This window comes from Xenopus tropicalis, chromosome 7, assembly GCF_000004195.4.
Source record: "Xenopus tropicalis strain Nigerian chromosome 7, UCB_Xtro_10.0, whole genome shotgun sequence".
NCBI classification, from domain to species: domain Eukaryota; kingdom Metazoa; phylum Chordata; class Amphibia; order Anura; family Pipidae; genus Xenopus; species Xenopus tropicalis.
Genome location: NC_030683.2, coordinates 79,105,381 through 79,124,238, shown reverse-complemented (window position 1 = coordinate 79,124,238; position 18,858 = coordinate 79,105,381).

Below are 18,858 nucleotides of genomic sequence, written 5' to 3'. Positions count from 1 at the left end.
ATAGGCCTCAATCACTTTGGTTCCTTCCTCCAGGTACCTCTCCCCAAACATACCCAACCACATGTATCATTGTGAGGGACCATGCTTTCCGGGGCCTCCAGAGTAAGCTGGCGGGGTTTGGCGTGGTCGGTCATTTTAATGCAGGATCTCAACACCAAGGAGGATATCTGTAGTATTGCGATCCACTTGATGATGTGAATAGTAGATGTAACAGCAGCATCTCACCCGCAATTATTTCTCCCACCCGCTAATCCTGGTAACAGAGTTTGGGGGTAGGAGCTCAGTTGCCAGTTTATCCGGTTAGTGGTAGCCTTCCGGCAGGGCAGACTGAGTAGCGGAGTAACTTTCCCACAGCCGTGGGTACTCACAGTCAAGGTTCCTTATGCACACTATAGGCCAGGCCGCAGCCACAGGTCAGCCCACTTGTCCTCTTCCGCAGCCACAGGTAAAAGGCTGTGGTGCTGAATAGAAGAAACAAATGCAGACTTAGGAGGTAGCAGCCTGTCAGTAAAATTTAAAGATATATGCACAACAGCTCAGCGTCCTCAAGGTAATGGCTCCATTCCTTTGTAAAATGGTTCCAAACACGTTGGGCGCCAAAATGTAACGCTTGTTTGGCTATATTTAGACAAAACCCAGGCTAGTGTTAAGGTTAGAGCATGGGTTACATTCAACTCTCTTAAACAGGATGGGCCTTCGCTAAGTGGAAGAGACCAGACAGAGCAAGAGTGTAGTGGAACAACAACTTACTGTAGCTGTGTAGTGCAGATTTAGTAAAGATGGACACCAGAAGGTTCTTGCAGTTGAACTATAGTACAAGTTTATTGTTCAAGACAATTGAAATGCAGGGTTATACTCACAATTCAAGTAGAAGTAGATGTTAAATGATTGTGCTCACTGAGGACAAACAAGGGAGAATGCACACTGGTTTATCCCACCTCTTTTGGAGTCTGGGTAGGGTAAATGCTTGGTACCCCTTTTGGAACAGTCTAGATAGATACGTCAGTCCTCAGGTTGATAACCCCTAGCTGAAGAGTCCTCCGTGCAGGGCCGCTGCTGGCCAAATGGGTGCCCTAAGCAGAAATTTACTTTGGTGCCCCCTCCCCCAAATATTACCGAGGTAAAAATAAAATAATAAAAAAAATAGAACCAATTGCCATAGACAGTAGCCCCCACACAAAGTGCCCCCAATTGCCTCATACACAGTACCCCCCTTAGACAGTAGACCCCACACACAGTGCCCCCATAGAAAGTACCCCCAATTGCCCCCATAAAAAGTGCCCCCAATGGCCCCATAAACAGTACCCTCCATAGACAGTAGCCCCCACACACAGTGCCCCCAATTGCCTCATACACAGTACCCCCCCATAGGCAGTAGCCCCCACACACAGTGTCCCCAATTGCCTCATACACAGTACCCCCCATAGACAGTAGCCCCCATACACAGTGCCCCCAATTGCCCCCATAGAAAGTACCCCCAATTGCCCCCATAAACAGTGCCCCCAATTGCCCCCATAAACAGTACCCCCCATAGACAGTAGCCCCCACACAAAGTGCCCCCAATTGCCTCATACACAGTACCCCCCATAGACAGTAGCCCCCACACACAGTGCCCCCATACAAAGTACCCCCAATTGCCCCCATAAACAGTGCCCCCAAAAACAGTACCCCCAATTGCCTCATACACTGTACCCCCCATAGACAGTAGCCAGCCCGCACAGTGCCCCCAATTGCCCCCACAGAAAGTACCCCCAACAGACCAGTGATCGTCGGCGCCTCCTTCTCTCTTATGCCGCGGCAACAGGCACTACTATAAGGTTGCGCCTCGTCGCTGACGTGTGATGTCATACGCACGGGCGCAACCTTATAAAAGGGCCTGTTGCCGCGGCATAAGAGAGAAGGAGGCACTGGCGAAGACTTGGTATGTTGTTGCGTAGGGAGCGGCGGTACTGTCTGGGTGCCCCCCTGGGAGTTGGTGCCCTACGCAGAGTGCGTACTCTGCGTATAGGGAGCGGCAGTACTGCCTCCGTGTGACTAGGGATCAGGGTTTGTTCTAACCTGTCTCCTATGTCTACTCCGTGGCCCTATGCTGAGGCAACATTGCCGGATGGAAAGGTACTTCCAGAACTATTATCCTTGGTGGGGCTTTTAATATGCCCTTGCTTGCTAAGTCTTACTATCTCACACTCCTAGAGATTGCTATTACAAGTCTGCTATGCTTACTTATCCTCGTTCACGGGGATAAGTAACGAGGATGGTAACACTCTGGGGCAAATGGCTTTACTGGGGCCTAGTTCTGCCCCCAGGTTCAGTGGACCTTCACCTGAAATGCAGAGGTAGCCAAAGAGGAAGCCACACCTCCTTGCTAGACACTACATGAGGCTGCAAGGGGTGTAAACAACCAGACCAAACCAATAGGGTATAGTGACATAACTGAAAACTGATACAAAGGGCTTTGCCTAGTAACTGTAGATATGTGAAGAGGTAGGGTTTAAAGCCATAGGGGAGCTTAACCCTATGGGTCCCTACACACACACACATACAGTATATATATATATATATATATATATATATATACTATACACATTACCCCAGCACTCCATTATATAGCTTCACGAGAAAATTAAAAAACAATTTTGCACACACTGAAGGAAAAATGTCTGCATTTTAGTGAAAAGAGACACGTTTAGTTACACGGTTTGTACAAAGTATGCATAAGCTGACGCGCCCCGTCGAGGCAGTGTCCTTGCGTCAGTCCTAACCTAGCAAAAAAAGAGAATATATTTTCTTTGGGGGGAGAAAGACCATACCTGCTTTTCTCTTTATATGGCATGACCTATTCCAAAGAAACCATTCAGTGATTAAGCGAATAAATACCTTCTTAGCTTATGCATACTTTGTACAAACCGTGTAACTAAACGTGTCTCTTTTCACTTAAATGCAGACATTTTTCCTTCAGTGTGTGCAAAATTGGTTTTTAATTTTCTCTTGAAGCTATATAATAGAGTGATGGGGTAATGTGTATAGTATATAATACAAGCCACTCACCTACGTGCACCCAATTAGTTTTGATTGATTCATGGGATGACCTGTATTTTTGGGATATATTTATATATATATATATATATATAATTTTTCAATATATTATTGATTGTTTACAATAGATCCGGTGTTGCTGGTCTTTTCTTCAATATATATATATATATATATAAAAACAACCAATAAGCAGCACACCATTACCATAAGAAAATTCCTGAGTGCCAGTGCAAAAATATAGTAGACATTTTCACAAGTAATGACAGCACATTGTGCCCCCAATTGCCTCATACACAGTACCCCCCATAGACAGTAGCCCCCACACACAGTGCCCCCATACAAAGTACCCCCAATTGCCCCCATAAACAGTGCCCCCAAAAACAGTACCCCCAATTGCCTCATACACTGTACCCCCCATAGACAGTAGCCAGCCCGCACAGTGCCCCCAATTGCCCCCACAGAAAGTACCCCCAACAGACCAGTGATCGTCGGCGCCTCCTTCTCTCTTATGCCGCGGCAACAGGCACTACTATAAGGTTGCGCCTCGTCGCTGACGTGTGATGTCATACGCACGGGCGCAACCTTATAAAAGGGCCTGTTGCCGCGGCATAAGAGAGAAGGAGGCGCTGGCGAAGACTTGGTATGTTGTTGCGTAGGGAGCGGCGGTACTGTCTGGGTGCCCCCCTGGGAGTTGGTGCCCTACGCAGAGTGCGTACTCTGCGTATAGGGAGCGGCAGTACTGCCTCCGTGTGACTAGGGATCAGGGTTTGTTCTAACCTGTCTCCTATGTCTACTCCGTGGCCCTATGCTGAGGCAACATTGCCGGATGGAAAGGTACTTCCAGAACTATTATCCTTGGTGGGGCTTTTAATATGCCCTTGCTTGCTAAGTCTTACTATCTCACACTCCTAGAGATTGCTATTACAAGTCTGCTATGCTTACTTATCCTCGTTCACGGGGATAAGTAACGAGGATGGTAACACTCTGGGGCAAATGGCTTTACTGGGGCCTAGTTCTGCCCCCAGGTTCAGTGGACCTTCACCTGAAATGCAGAGGTAGCCAAAGAGGAAGCCACACCTCCTTGCTAGACACTACATGAGGCTGCAAGGGGTGTAAACAACCAGACCAAACCAATAGGGTATAGTGACATAACTGAAAACTGATACAAAGGGCTTTGCCTAGTAACTGTAGATATGTGAAGAGGTAGGGTTTAAAGCCATAGGGGAGCTTAACCCTATGGGTCCCTACACACACACACATACAATATATATATATATATATATATATATATATATATATACTATACACATTACCCCAGCACTCCATTATATAGCTTCACGAGAAAATTAAAAAACAATTTTGCACACACTGAAGGAAAAATGTCTGCATTTTAGTGAAAAGAGACACGTTTAGTTACACGGTTTGTACAAAGTATGCATAAGCTGACGCGCCCCGTCGAGGCAGTGTCCTTGCATCAGTCCTAACCTAGCAAAAAAAGAGAATATATTTTCTTTGGGGGGAGAAAGACCATACCTGCTTTTCTCTTTATATGGCATGACCTATTCCAAAGAAACCATTCAGTGATTAAGCGAATAAATACCTTCTTAGCTTATGCATACTTTGTACAAACCGTGTAACTAAACGTGTCTCTTTTCACTTAAATGCAGACATTTTTCTTTCAGTGTGTGCAAAATTGGTTTTTAATTTTCTCTTGAAGCTATATAATAGAGTGATGGGGTAATGTGTATAGTATATAATACAAGCCACTCACCTACGTGCACCCAATTAGTTTTGATTGATTCATGGGATGACCTGTATTTTTGGGATATATTTATATATATAATATATATAAATATATATATATATATATATATATATATATATATATATATATATATATATATATAAAAACAACCAATAAGCAGCACACCATTACCATAAGAAAATTCCTGAGTGCCAGTGCAAAAATATAGTAGACATTTTCACAAGTAATGACAGCACTCTCAGGAATTTGCACACAAAATGATCAAGTGAAAATAAAATTTGAGGTTTATTCAGTCCAACGTTTCAGTTCCTATTTGGAACTTTCATCAGGGACACCATGCGTATTACAAACGCTTAGAAACCAAAAATGTACATAAATCAAAGAGACAACCAAACTAAACAAAAACAGAAAAAAATACTTAATTTTTTCATTTTTCAATTAGAACTTCATTCTTGAATAGCAAGTAGTCATTGTAAGAAAGTTTAGCCAGCAACATAGTCAATACCCATCAGCTCATTGTTACCAGGGCAATCTCACAATGCTGAAATCATCAAGACACAACATTGTGTCAAAAATGTAATCACACAATAACCCAGTGACACAAACCATTTGCAGGGCTTCCCTTTGGCCCTTACCGATTGTTGCATGACCTACCATTTATTCTGTTCCTCACTGAGACATTTATTTTGCCCCTTTGTGCCAATAATAAGAGCTGAATTCAAAGCTAACATATTACCATAGAGATCTCTAATACAGTGGTCAGATGAGCATTTGATGGATAAATAGTTCACCCATCATTTTGCTGACCATCTACAAAATACAAATGTACTATGAGGTAGAAAATTAGAATTCTGTTGCATTTCATGCTAAACCTTTACCTAAAATGACAGGTTCAATGTATGATGTAGATTGAAGCTGACATCTATTGATTACATATACTGTTCAAACCTGTTCATAACTGCTGTGCCAGATAAAAGCAAAAATGTTTAACTGCGTATTTTTCATCAGTGGGGTGAAGCAGGTGTTCTTGTTCACTGCCATGTGGTGAAATACAGATGATTCAGAAATACGCAGAAAGGGTGGAGTGCTAAGTAATGGTTTGCTTTCTAGTTGCATAGAGCACTGTTCTTACATATTCACTGCAACCTGTCAAGTTTTGAAGTATAACATAATAACATAAATATCTATTAATGGCTCCAACAGGATCAAGTACACTTCTTCCTAATATTTATTTTTGATATTGCAAGAAGATTGGCATAGTAGCCATGCATGCCATTCAGAGCAGATTTTGATCTGCCAAACTGTTATGCCAATAACCTGAATAACTGAACAATACACAAAGTATTAGTACATATTTTTTTGTATTACGTAAAGTGCTTTTTATATTTAAGATTTCCTGCTGTTAAGAATCAATGGGGTCATTTATTGGCACAAGTAACCATGTTACTTGCACCCTGCCATCAGTACCTTTGGCTATGGTCATTCTGGGATGCAAGGACTTGTGTTTCCAAGTTCAGCATTGCTGTATTAATGTCATTATTGATTTTAGGGGTTTTTTGGGGGGGATTTTAGCAATTTTATTGCATTTTACATTGTTCTTTGTTTCTTGTTTTTGCACATGGACATTTTGTCTGCTGTATTTCAATTTGGGTGCCTCTATACACCGCATAGTTTGGTAAATCTATGCGTATAGGGCATCAAACTGTTCAGTAGACCCATGGTGTTCATATTTAGAGTGTTTTATGTTGGTACGTTATGAAATGTGGGCTACATAATGGGGCAAAATGCAAGCTTTGTGACGATTTTCAGAAATGTTATAAAAACCGTTCTGTTTAGCATAGCTTTGAAGTTTGGTAGTTTGCAGTAGAAAGATGTATTTACCCATTTTTGTTTTGTCAAAATGTGTATTTTTGGAAAATATATGGTTTTCTAGGGTCTCCATACTGTTAGGGGGTCTTATGGCACATAATACACATACCGGGTGCAAAAACTGCACGAGCCGGAGCGTCATTTGTGAAAATTCATATGCACTATTTTTATTTGGGTGCCCCTGTACGCCACATAGTTTGGTAACTCTATGCATATAGGGCATCAAACTGTTCAGAAGACCCCTGGCATTCATATTTAGAGTGTTTTATGTTGATACCTTACAAATTGTGGGGGTACATAATGAGATAAAATGCAAGCTTTGTGATCATATTCAGAAATGTCATAAAAACCGTTCGGTTTAGCATAGCTTTGTAGTTTGGTAGTTTGCAGTAGAAAGATGTATTTACCCATTTTTGTTCTGTCAGAATGTGTACTTTCGGAAAATGTATGGTTTTCTAGGGTCTCCATACTGTTAGGGGGTCTTATGGCACATAATACACATACCAGGTGCAAAAATTGCACAAGCCAGAGCGTCAAATGTAAAAATTCATATGTACTATTTTTATTTGGGTGCCCCTGTACACCACATAGTTTGTTAAATCTATGCATATAGGGCATCAAACTGTTCAGTGGACCTCTGGTGTTACTATTTGGGGTGATTTGCCTTTGTATGCAAGAAATTGTGTGAGATAAATGCGGCAAATTGCAACATTTTTAGGCGATTTTCTGAAATGTCATAGAAACTCAATCTGCAAAGCTTTCCTAAATTTAGTGGTGTAGAAAGGACTCTTTACCCATGTTGGATTTGTCAGATTGTGTACTTTCCAGAAATATATGGTTTTCAGGGGTTACCCTACATTTCTGCAATTTCTATCCCACATAAAACTGCCCTGTGGTTATGAATTAGGTAAGGTAAGGTAAGCCATGAAATTTGTGTGCACAAGGTATATTTTGGGGTCTCCAAGTGCCATGTGCTTTGATAAACCTATGTACAGTGGGCATCAAACTGTTCAGTAGACCTCTGGGGTTCATATTTAGGGTGTTTTATCTTGGTACCTAATGACCTGTAGAAAATAAGATGCTGCATATTGGAAGTTTTGAGGTGATTTTTGGAAATGTCATAAAAATCGGCAAACTTAGGTAACCTTTGTGGCTTGGTACTTTGGAGTAGAAAGATATGGGTACCCATTTCAGATTTCGGGAAATGAGTACTTTCCAAAAATGTATGACTTTCTGGGGTGAGCGTACTTTTTACTAGCTTTATCCTGCATACAATTATGTAAATGTGTTGATTTTGCAGAAGCTGAAATGACAGAAATGATAGATCATATGGGGGTATGTTCACATTGGGGCCCCTACATGCCACATACTTAGGTAAACCTAAACATATTGGGCATCAAACTGTTCACTGGACCCCTGGCGTTCAAATTCAGGGTGTTTTATCTTGGTACCTAATGATACATGGGATATAAGATGATGCAAACTGGAAGCTTTTAGAGGATTTTTAGAAATATCATCAAAATTGCCAACTTCAGGAAAGCTTTGCAGCTTGCTACTTTGGACTAGAAAGACATGGGTACCCATTTTAGATTTGGGGGAATGTTTACTTTCCAAAAATATATGGCTTTCTGGGGTGAGCATACTTTTTTCTAGCTTTATCCCACACAAAATGATGTAAATGTGTTGATTTTGCAGAAGCTGAAATGACAGAAATGGCAGATCATATGGGGGTATGTTCACATTGGGGCCCCTACATGCCACATACTTAGGTAAACCTATACATATTGGGCATCAAACTGTTCAGTGGACCCTTGGCGTTCATATTTACGTTCATCTCTTGGTACCTAATGATATGTGGGAGATAAGATACTATAGACTGGAAGCTTTGAAGCGATTTTTAAGAAATTTCACAAATTTTGATTAAAACCAATAACTTTAGGAAACTTGGTAGTTTAGAGTAGACAGGCAGTTCTACCTATTCTGGAAAAGGCCCAAGGAAAAGGAAAGGCCCCAAAAGTGAAACATGCAAAATGTTCAAAAACTGTCAAAACTGGCAGTAGAAGTTCCACTTTGTCCAAAATGGCTGGCAGTGAAAGGGTTAACTACCATAGATTATTATCCTAAGGAAGTATTAGCATACAAGGCATCAATGATGTCAGCAACCTTTTCAGCAGGGCCATTTTCCAGAGACTTTATTAGAGAGTTTTTCTTGCCGCTATTGTGCACTGCATGCTTCACCTAGAGGAAGAAAGCAGATTGCATTAATGTCTAGTTACGATTCATCACAAGTAGAAATATGTAAATAAAAACAATGTCAATAAAAACATATCCCTTTAATTTGGTTTATTTTGTCTGTGAACACAATCAAATCATAGCAAGTGGCTGGTAACCTTATCTTAGCGTGAGCACATTTCAGAATTCAATCCCAGTGGATGAGCACTCCCACATACCATGCATGTTTCTTGCGAGTGATTTCAGCTATGAATGATTATGCTTCTGGTATTCTTGTAGATGGAAATATGACATTTCTACCTTTGGGGAAAAATACATTATAAAAGCACTAACCTATGTACTTATCGAAAGAGTCCAAGATATTTACAGGGCAAAGGTCAGAGTAGCATAATAAAGTTCAGTTATCTATAGATAACTCCTTTTCCAAGTCACATATATCTGGGCTGTACACGGAAACATTTCTACAAAAATGTTTTCTTCGTCTACATTCAGAGCACAACATGAATTCTCAGTAGGACTAGACATGTCATCTAACAACTTTCATCACACTCTCTCGAAAATTAATTCAACTGTAACAGCGGTTGCTGGAAATCCACCAGCAAAGGGTGGTAAAGGAAACATTTCGCTTCATGGGTGGAGACATATTTTGTACATTTTCTCCACTGCCTTTGACATCCAAGTGAATATAAGCATTCGAGAGACTCTATTTTATTTTCTCTGAATCATCAAGTTCTTTTCATTAGACAACTATTAATCATAAACAAACTAGTCCAGCTCAAGGTTCAGAGTTGTTAAAGGTGTTGTTCACTTTTAGTATGATGTAGAGAGCAATATCCTGAGACAATTTGCAATTGGTCTTCATTTTATTTATTTATTTATAGTTTTGTAATTATTTCACTTTTTGTTTAGCAACTCTCCAGTTTGGAATTTTAGCAGTTATCTAGTTGCTAGGGTCCAAATTATCTTAGCAACTAGGCATTGGTTTGGATGACAGACTGATATATTTATAGGAGAGCACCTAAACAAAAAGAAAAGTAATAAAGAGTAACAATAATAATGAAATGATAGCCTCACAGAGCAACTGTTGTTTGGCTGCCTGGGTCAGTGACCCCCATTTGAAAGTGGCAAAGAATCAGAAGAAGAAGGCAAATAGTTTAAAAACTATAAGAAATACATAATGAAGACCAATTGAACAGTTGCTTAGAATTGGCCATACTATGACATATTGAAAAGTTAACTGAAAGATGAACCACCCCTTTAAGGCTGCTTAGTTAGGACCTAGAAGAAAGCTTTTATTCAGGAAAACAGGTAGTCCAGTACACGGTATCCAAAGGGTTATACAGTCTCTAAGTCGAATTCCAGGCACAGGTCAGTTCAGGCACCGAATAGAGATGTCAGAATCATGCAGGAGGGTCAGGAACCAGAAGATCAATCAGAAAAGGTAATTTAGAGCGTACCCAGGAACTTGCAAGAAAAATTCTATATTTGGGCACTAAACCCGGGTCCTATAAGTCTGATTATTTTTAATTTTTCACAACAGACGCAATGATGTCATGCGGCTGTGGCAGAATGTCATGACATTGTGGCCATGGGGCCACTATCTTTAATCTGAAGTAGATTGCTCCTAACTCGAGCACTCCTAAAAATAGTGTAGCATTGGCGTCTGCAGGCCAGACTTAAATGGGGGGCTTGGATGCCCGGCCAGTGGCGTAACTTAGTTGTGCCGGGTCCCCTACAAGGAAATCTTTTGAAGGGGCCTGTCGCAAACAGTCCCTCCTCTGCCCCCCTCCAGGCCCGTACTGTGCCAAACCTCCTGGCCTGCACTGCACCGAAACTATCCGGCCCACACTGCACCACTCTTTTAAAAAAAAGGAAGAAAAGGGGCCGGGGGGCAGGGGCGGGCCAAGCCGTCCGGGCGCCCTAGGCAACCCGGTCGGCCAACTCCGCCCACCTCCCCGCCCCCTGAACGGCGCATGCGCGCAAAGTACAGGAGGAGTAAGGGGGGGCGGTGCAATTACATCGGTCATTGCCTCCGCCGCTAATGACAAGCAGCGGAGGCAATGACAAAGTAGCACTAGGGGTAGGCAGGAGAGGATCCTGCCTGGCGCCCCTCAATCGTTGCGCCCTAGGCAGCTGCCTCTTCTGCCTACCCCTAGTTCCGGCCCTGCCGGGAGGAACAACATTACAGCAGAACCTGCGGTCAGGGACCCCCCATAGGTAGTTTTGCCACTGAACCTGGCCTTGAATTCACAGCTTTGCTTGTATTCTCATTAATTTACTATTAAGACACATTTTCCCAACTTTTAATTCCTTAATCTTCCTTTCCCCACCCTCTCTGTGTCCTTTATTCACTCAAGACATTGAAAAATTAGTACTAATGATATCTTCCTCCTACCTGTCTACCACCCCCCAACACTCTCTCTTCTGTGTTACTACTTCCCTGTGATTAAAGATACATTTTAAAACATTTGAAGGCTCATTTACACCCTGGTCACAAGTGTAAAGCGCCAAGAGGCATAAAATTGTGCTCATTAAGTTTTTGCATCTCATAACAGATTTTTGTGTTTCTTCTTCTCCTATACTCCTTCTTGAAAGTGTTCTTGACGCTCATTCTCAGGTCCCCTTGGTAAACTATTTGTATTCTTCTTCTCTCAGCCAATCCATATGGTTACCTATGCTTTTTCTGTACTAACCATACACAAATTTATTATACTTCTCCAAATCTAAATCCAGATCTCTTGACTCGGGATTCTTCTTTATTGTCAGCAATTTCTCCATCTACCACCCATAATATCCTATCAATCTCTATTATAGTCACAACTTACTATCACCCCTCTCAGGCCCAGTGCCTTGGGGTTATTTAAGATGCTGCCTTTTTCTTACTCCTCAGGGCACATTTACTAAAGTGTGAACTTTCTCCTCTTCTAACACTTCTACTCTTCTAGAGAAAGAAAGTTTGCCAGCGCTTAGTTTGCCTTTAAAAATAATTTTTACAAAAAATGAGGTGTTAGTACCACACTTTGGCCAAAATATGTAAGCTCACGTGCCACGTCAAGGCCCCTCATTGTACGTGAGTCCTACACTGTCTAATGACTTTGAGTCTGTGATGCAATTAAAATAAAGTCCTCCAGAAAACAATGTGACTGAGTATTAAGGCCTATTGCACCTACCTTTAGCTCAAAAAGGCTCTAGTGGAAAAGCAGGGAGCTTTTAAGCCCCAGCTCATTAGCACACACATGAAAGTGATTCATTGGTTTAAATGAACCACTTTTTCAAGTGAAATGTGGTGAAATTTCTCCTGGGGTAAATTCTCTGTGAAAATTCGCTAGTATATCTTACACATTCAGTTGTAGTTTAAAAAATTCTCTAGAGAATTTTCACTATGAAGAATGGCAGTTTACCAGCCTGAACCTGGAAAAAAATTCTCTTGGTGGGATTTGTTTCTTGTGTTTTTAAATTGGAGAATATTCACTGGAGACATTTCATCTGGAGAAGAGAAGTGAATTTACACCAAAGCAATGAGAATCTTCACTGTAAAGTAAATTCTCCAAAACTTGGTTGAGGGGAAACTACTCCAAATTTTTACTTTCACCCTTTAGTTAATATGGCCCATCATATCAATAATTCTAATTCACTGATGTCAGGTAATCATGTCATATATTGACTTCTATGCTAGTACCCTGCAGAGACTTTTACCTCTCCAGTCCATAATAAATTCCTGTCAGGGTCACACACTTCACAAACTTCTCTTCCTTAGTTACTCCTCTCTGCCACCTTCTATCTTATAATTATTTTGCATTCATGAACTTTTTTTTAGAGAATTACCCTCTTTACACTAACTTAGGCACAGCTGGCACAAGATAGCACTATAATCTTAAGAAAGATTGGGCTCTAAAGGATGCTGTTATTGTGCCTACCCTTTCATGACGAGCCTTTGCTTTTCAGTTGATCCCGTTTACACACACAATGTGTAATTAACTTTCTGGTATATAATTTCTCCATGTTACAAGCTCATATTTTAATGTAGTACTACAGCAGCTTTAATTTGTTTCTCCCATATGAACTAATGTTATAACTGAAAAAGCTTAATGAGCATTATATGTGTTGGGTGTGATTGCAATAAAATTCAAGCACTTATTTAAATGTTTTACAGTTAAAAAACAAGAAAGAAATGGATAAATCCTTAAACTAAATGGCATAAAAATACCACTGTATTCTTTCATATCTTTTAGGTGCTACCTGTTTTTAAGGTATATTGTTTTGCGCAAAATGTAATCAAGATCACACACCAGATACACAAATTTTCCTGCAAGTTAGTAAATACTTAAAGACCTAAGGTAGAGTTCTTATGTTGCCAGCCGTACACCAATGCAGAAGAGTGGGAAACACATAAACCGGGTAACCCAATGGAAACCTTTACCCAAGAGCAGTATGGCAGGGGTGCATAATTTAGAATCATCCCAGTTAGCAATATGCCTGTCGTCCTGCTACAATGGGAGAGTACAGTGCAGTTTGTGCTTGCACGATGTATCATACAATTTGCTTGTGCTGTTCTCATAGTCCTATTGTCTTTTTTTTTTAAATAAAATTACATAATAGATGTTGCTGTTATCTTGTTGTCCTTTGTATTTTGTTTTTGGGGTGGCTCCCCTACTGAAGCTCAATGATCCTACCTATGTTCTTAGACCTAAATCTCTATACCATCACAGAAACAAGCATGTTAGTCATGTGTGCTGGTGCCATTGTTTTTCTTACAACAACAGCACAAGCCCAATTTACTGAACTTGTCAAAAAAGGAGGTATACTGCTCTTTTAAGATAGGGATTCCCCTTTTTTGCTTATTAACTGCAATTATTATTATGGATTTTTCAGTGCAGCTGCCTGATTATATTATATACAGGTATGGGACCCATTATCCAGAATGCTCAGGACCTGGGGTTTTCCAGATAAGGGATCTTTCCGTAATTCAGATCTCCTACCTAAAGTCTGCTAAACACATTATTTAAACAGTAATTAAACCCAATAGGATTGTTTTGCCCCCAATAAGGATTAATTACATCTTAGGTAAGATCAAGTACAAGGTACTGTTTTATAATTACAGAGAAAAAGGAAATTATTTTTAAAAATGTTAATTATTTGATTAAAATGGAGTCTATGGGAGATGGGCTTTCCGTAATTCTGAACTTTCTGGATAATGGGTTTCCGGATAAGGGGTCCGATACCTGTACTAGATGTCTACTATCAGATGTGCTACATTTGATAGTGTGATATCACTGGAAAGCAAGTATTTCCACTGACCTCAATATTTTAGATTACATATATCTAGTAGGTATTCTCATTGGAGAACTGGATCTCTAAGTATATTTGGAGAGCAAGGAAGCACAAGAGAGTAAGGTAAAGAGAAGGTTTACATCCCCTTTAAGAAGCATATTACTAAATTATAACTAGCTGTATAAACCTTTGCACATCACATAGGTGGGACAGAAGTGTCCTCTTTTTATAGAGTACATCTTGTGTCTTATATATAAAGGCACATCTTGTGTTAGATATATAAAGGCATAGTTGTTGCTTCTTTATTTTCGTCTTTTAATTATGCCCTGATGCTGGAACGGAAAGGATGTAATTTCCAACCCTTAAAATATATCACTGTATGAATACTAATTCATTGATTTAGAGTATCATATTTAGTTTACAATAAACTAGAGCAGGCATATTCTCTGTAGTACACAAGTAAATACTTACAATGAGACCAGAAATGTTGAAGCATGTTAAAGAAACCCAAATTTCTATACCTGGGGTACAGTATTTTTTACCCCTAGTTGTAGAAGTTAAGACTTCTGCCATTATACTTTTCCCACTCAAGCGGAGCTGCTGGATGGGTATTACATAAATGGCATATCCTGTCAGCCTCAACAGAAATGAAAGTAGGAAACAGGTATCACATGTAAAACATTAATGATTTTTACTGGGGCGAAAGTATCTACTGCACTCCAGGGCTGCCTGTAACTTACTTGTGGGGTTGACCTCCACGCTGCCACCACAGCCAGTAAAGAATCTATGTGATTGAACCAAAAAGAACCAGCACAGCAAGTGTAAATATTCCTTCCTTTTGGGTTCTGTTTCCGTTTCCAACAAAAAATATATAGAAACTAATATATATAATAAGAAAAAGTATGTTCACCTGCCAAGATCAGTCTTAGATGTACCTTTTTGGAAGGTCTGTACCTCTGCTAGACATATGCTAGAAGATTTTCCAGCAAGAAGTGTCGCTATCAGTTTTACTTGCTACTTGCAAATTTGTTGTTACTTGCAAATTTTTCCTTGTTAATATCAAGTTCAGAAGAGTGGATATATTGCTGTTTAAGTTTTCAGAGCTAGCAGAAAATGTAAATGCCTTTGTCAAGAACCATATGGAACCAAGAAGAAAGAGTCACGTGCAGATAGATAAAGTAGGATTTTAGTTAGGGATTATTTTCAACTACTTTAAGAATCCATCTTTATGATCACTTCCTGCACACTGTAATATAGTGTTTAGCAGAGGATTTTTCTCTTTGGCCTGCATCTGGATGTTTACTGAGCCCGGGTTTCACAAGGCCCCAGTAAAGCTGTTCTGCTCCAGTGGGATTATTACCTCTGAAAAGGTTTAGGGAGCAAAGACCATGTGAAAGAGGATTTAGTAAGTACAGGATGTCTTTTGTAATAGCACTTTCTAGGAAGGGATATCTTTTGTAATAGCACTTTCTAGGAAGGGATATCTTTTGTAATAGCACTTTCTAGGAAAGTGAGATAGTAATAGATACAAAGAGTCGCTACTTTGCTCCAACCAGGAGAGATAGCAGGGAGTTATTCTCCTTTACAGTCTCTACTGCCTTAGTGAAGGCACCATAGTAGTGACAAAGGTATTAGGCTTAGATTGTTCTCCCTGATCCAGGTCTGCTGTGTGGGATCCAGGCAACTAGAGGTAAGGACATTCTTTACTACCCAAGCCACTCTCCACAGTGGTACATCCTTATTCCAACCTGCCAACCCATCTGCTCTGCATCTGCATTTGTGAATATTATTGCCTATCTGTGTGGTTCAGTTGTCTTAAACAATAAAACCATTTCTGTTTTCTCGCATGTGCTATGGCGCGCATGTGCAGTTCTGAGGGGGGTGAGATGGGTCATTGCCTCTACCACGTAATGACAAGCAGCGGGGGCAATTACAAAGGAGGCTCCTGCCTGGTGCTCCCCAATTGATGCACCCTAGGCAGCTGCCTCTTCTGCCTACCCCTAATTCCAGCCTGTAAACAACAGACCAGATAGTGCAGCCTGCTGAGCATTTGCTTTGAATTATTAGTATTGGGGAAAACTTCATACCTGTTAATACCTTGTCCCTTATATATTTTTTTAAGAAACAAATGCTGCTTCTATTGCAAAATTTTAAGTAAAGCAAGTGCTCCAGGGCACAGCTTTGCTCAGCACCTTGCATATTTGACCACAAGGTGAAGAAAGCATTACTGTGGGTGCAGAGGAGCACTTTACTTTATGTGTGACATAGGGCAGACAGTAAGTACAAGGTTAAATTGCTGCTTGAACCTGTTGATATCAGTTATTCAGATGCGCAAGGTAAGTAGTGTCCAAGGGATTGTCCAAGAGCTACCCCCTTGTCTGTCTTTCATGAATAGAGCAATTCTGAACACAGGCAAGGCTATAATCATGGGAAAGGCACTGGTTTGTGATATCAGAATAGAAACACCTATGGAGATTCCATTACTGTATTGGGTCTCAGGGTTGAACATATTCCTTATCTTTCCATCATGAATGTTTGAGCTCTGTTTAGGGATCTCATAGTAAACTTTTTATATATATCCGAGAAGAGCAGATATTGTAGGGCTTCCTTTATTGCATCCTGCCCCTAAGCATCACTTCCCATGTTTATTTGTCTCATCCAGAGTACAGGTCTGCAATATCAGTATGGAAACTATCCTGGAAATCCAGTTATTCTATTTTCATACATTATCAAAAGGTAAGAAAAATTCAGGTTTTCTCTACTTAACCTCCTAACAATGTTTTCTGGCTTATAGGAGGAGCAACTGTAAAAAAGCAATCCTTCAAAATTACTATTTGAGTAGCTAATATCTACTTTTGTTAATATAGAGGGAAAATTATAGAAAAGAACACAATTAAACCTGGCTATGGACTTTCTTTAAGTTTAAAGAACTTTAAACTTGATTAAAATGCTATTTTCATGAAAAAGTGTGTGCAATTTTATAATTAAAAAGACAATGGTCACATTTATAGCAGAAATTGTATTTATCTGACCCCTACTGAACATGTATTACCCCATGGTGCATTGGCTTTGGCCCAACCTGAGGTTAGTAAAGTTCATGGGGTGTAGAGACTGTTAGCTCTACATGTACAAAGGTAGGCTTTGTGATTTAGTACATCCTATAACAATGGGTACAGTCTGCAGTTCAGTGTTTCTCAATTCATTCTCTCAGAGTCTTGAAACAAACTTACTCCTCTACAAAAACAATTAGAGGCATTTCATAATATTTAATAATGTGTGGATCCCAGCTCTAGTTTAGACGTGTTTGTGTATTTGTTGCCAACTTAATTACACCTATTACTTGGCAAGCAAATGAGGCTGGCTGGGAAAGAGCAAAGAGTAAACTTCAAAAAATATATCCGTGTATAGACCAAAAGCATGATGTCAGCATAAAGCTAGAGGATTAAGGGATATTGCAGAACTCTATGTGTGAGTTTGTTCTTATACTTAGGATAGTTAATAATTAAAGCACCTAACATCTGAGATCCAATCTGTCACCCTAAGAAATAATTCCAAATTCTTTTCTATTATGATTGTCAAGTAAAATAAACTTGACTTACATAATATAAATTATTTAAACATTCTTTTCTTTCTTTTGGAATTCACAATCACAGCAAGCAGGCAGGCACTTTGTAAGCGCTGTTATTAAGACACGTTTTGAATCATCACTAAATCTTGTGTATGCACCAGAATGGGGCAAGTGATGCCAATGCACAGATACACAATTATAGGCCGTAAGGAGGGAGGGGGGATGAGAGGAGTGCAGAATGGAATGAAATTAGTTACCTGTCCCACCTCTATCCCTGAGGCAGGCAGGGCAGGCAGTATATGATTGACAGTTGAGAAGTTTGAATACCTTTATAACAGGTATGGATGTTTTAATAAAACAACTTTGTTTTATGTTCAACTTGAAAATTACTTTTATTGTTCAGTTTTTTTTGTCTAGGTGACAGGTCTCCTTTAACATAGCCAGGCCTTTTGTTTAACTAAGAGTACTTCTAAACTCTAGTGCAGGGCAGTAACAAAGTCTATAGCAGCTCTGCATGAGACATTTCCCATTCCCTTGCAATACATTATTAGCACTTCCTCTGTTTCTCTACTCCTTATACTCTCAGCATTGATCTGATTTATTCAAAATATGCAACTGACTAGTTTAATCAAATATCATCTGACCTGTTGTTGAGCTGCTTTCTTGGCATAATCTCATAGAACAGGATCACACTCACCTGTGTTACCTATTAGAATTCCAGCAGACCTGTTCTGAGCTTACCCAGACCCAGTCTCATATATCTATCAGCTCATTTGATGATGCATCAGGACCAAGAGTCTCCAGGATCTTCCTTCTCATAGGTGTCTCAAGGCCAGTCCAATCTCTTACAGAAACAATACTGTCCATTTCAGGCAAGCCGAGTCTATTGGTCAGTCAGTTGTTCCAACACAGTCAGAATTTTAGAGCATCAAGATGGCCTCCCGAGCTGTACTGTGTTTTTTTGGAGACCGCACTCTTATAGGATGGACATTACTTTACTTGACTCTGTTCAACTGGCGAATCAAACAATTTCTTTTTCAGTGGCACACCCCACATTTATGAGGACCCCAGCAGAATCTTGCCGTGACGCGGCCACTCATGGGCATTAAAAATTTTG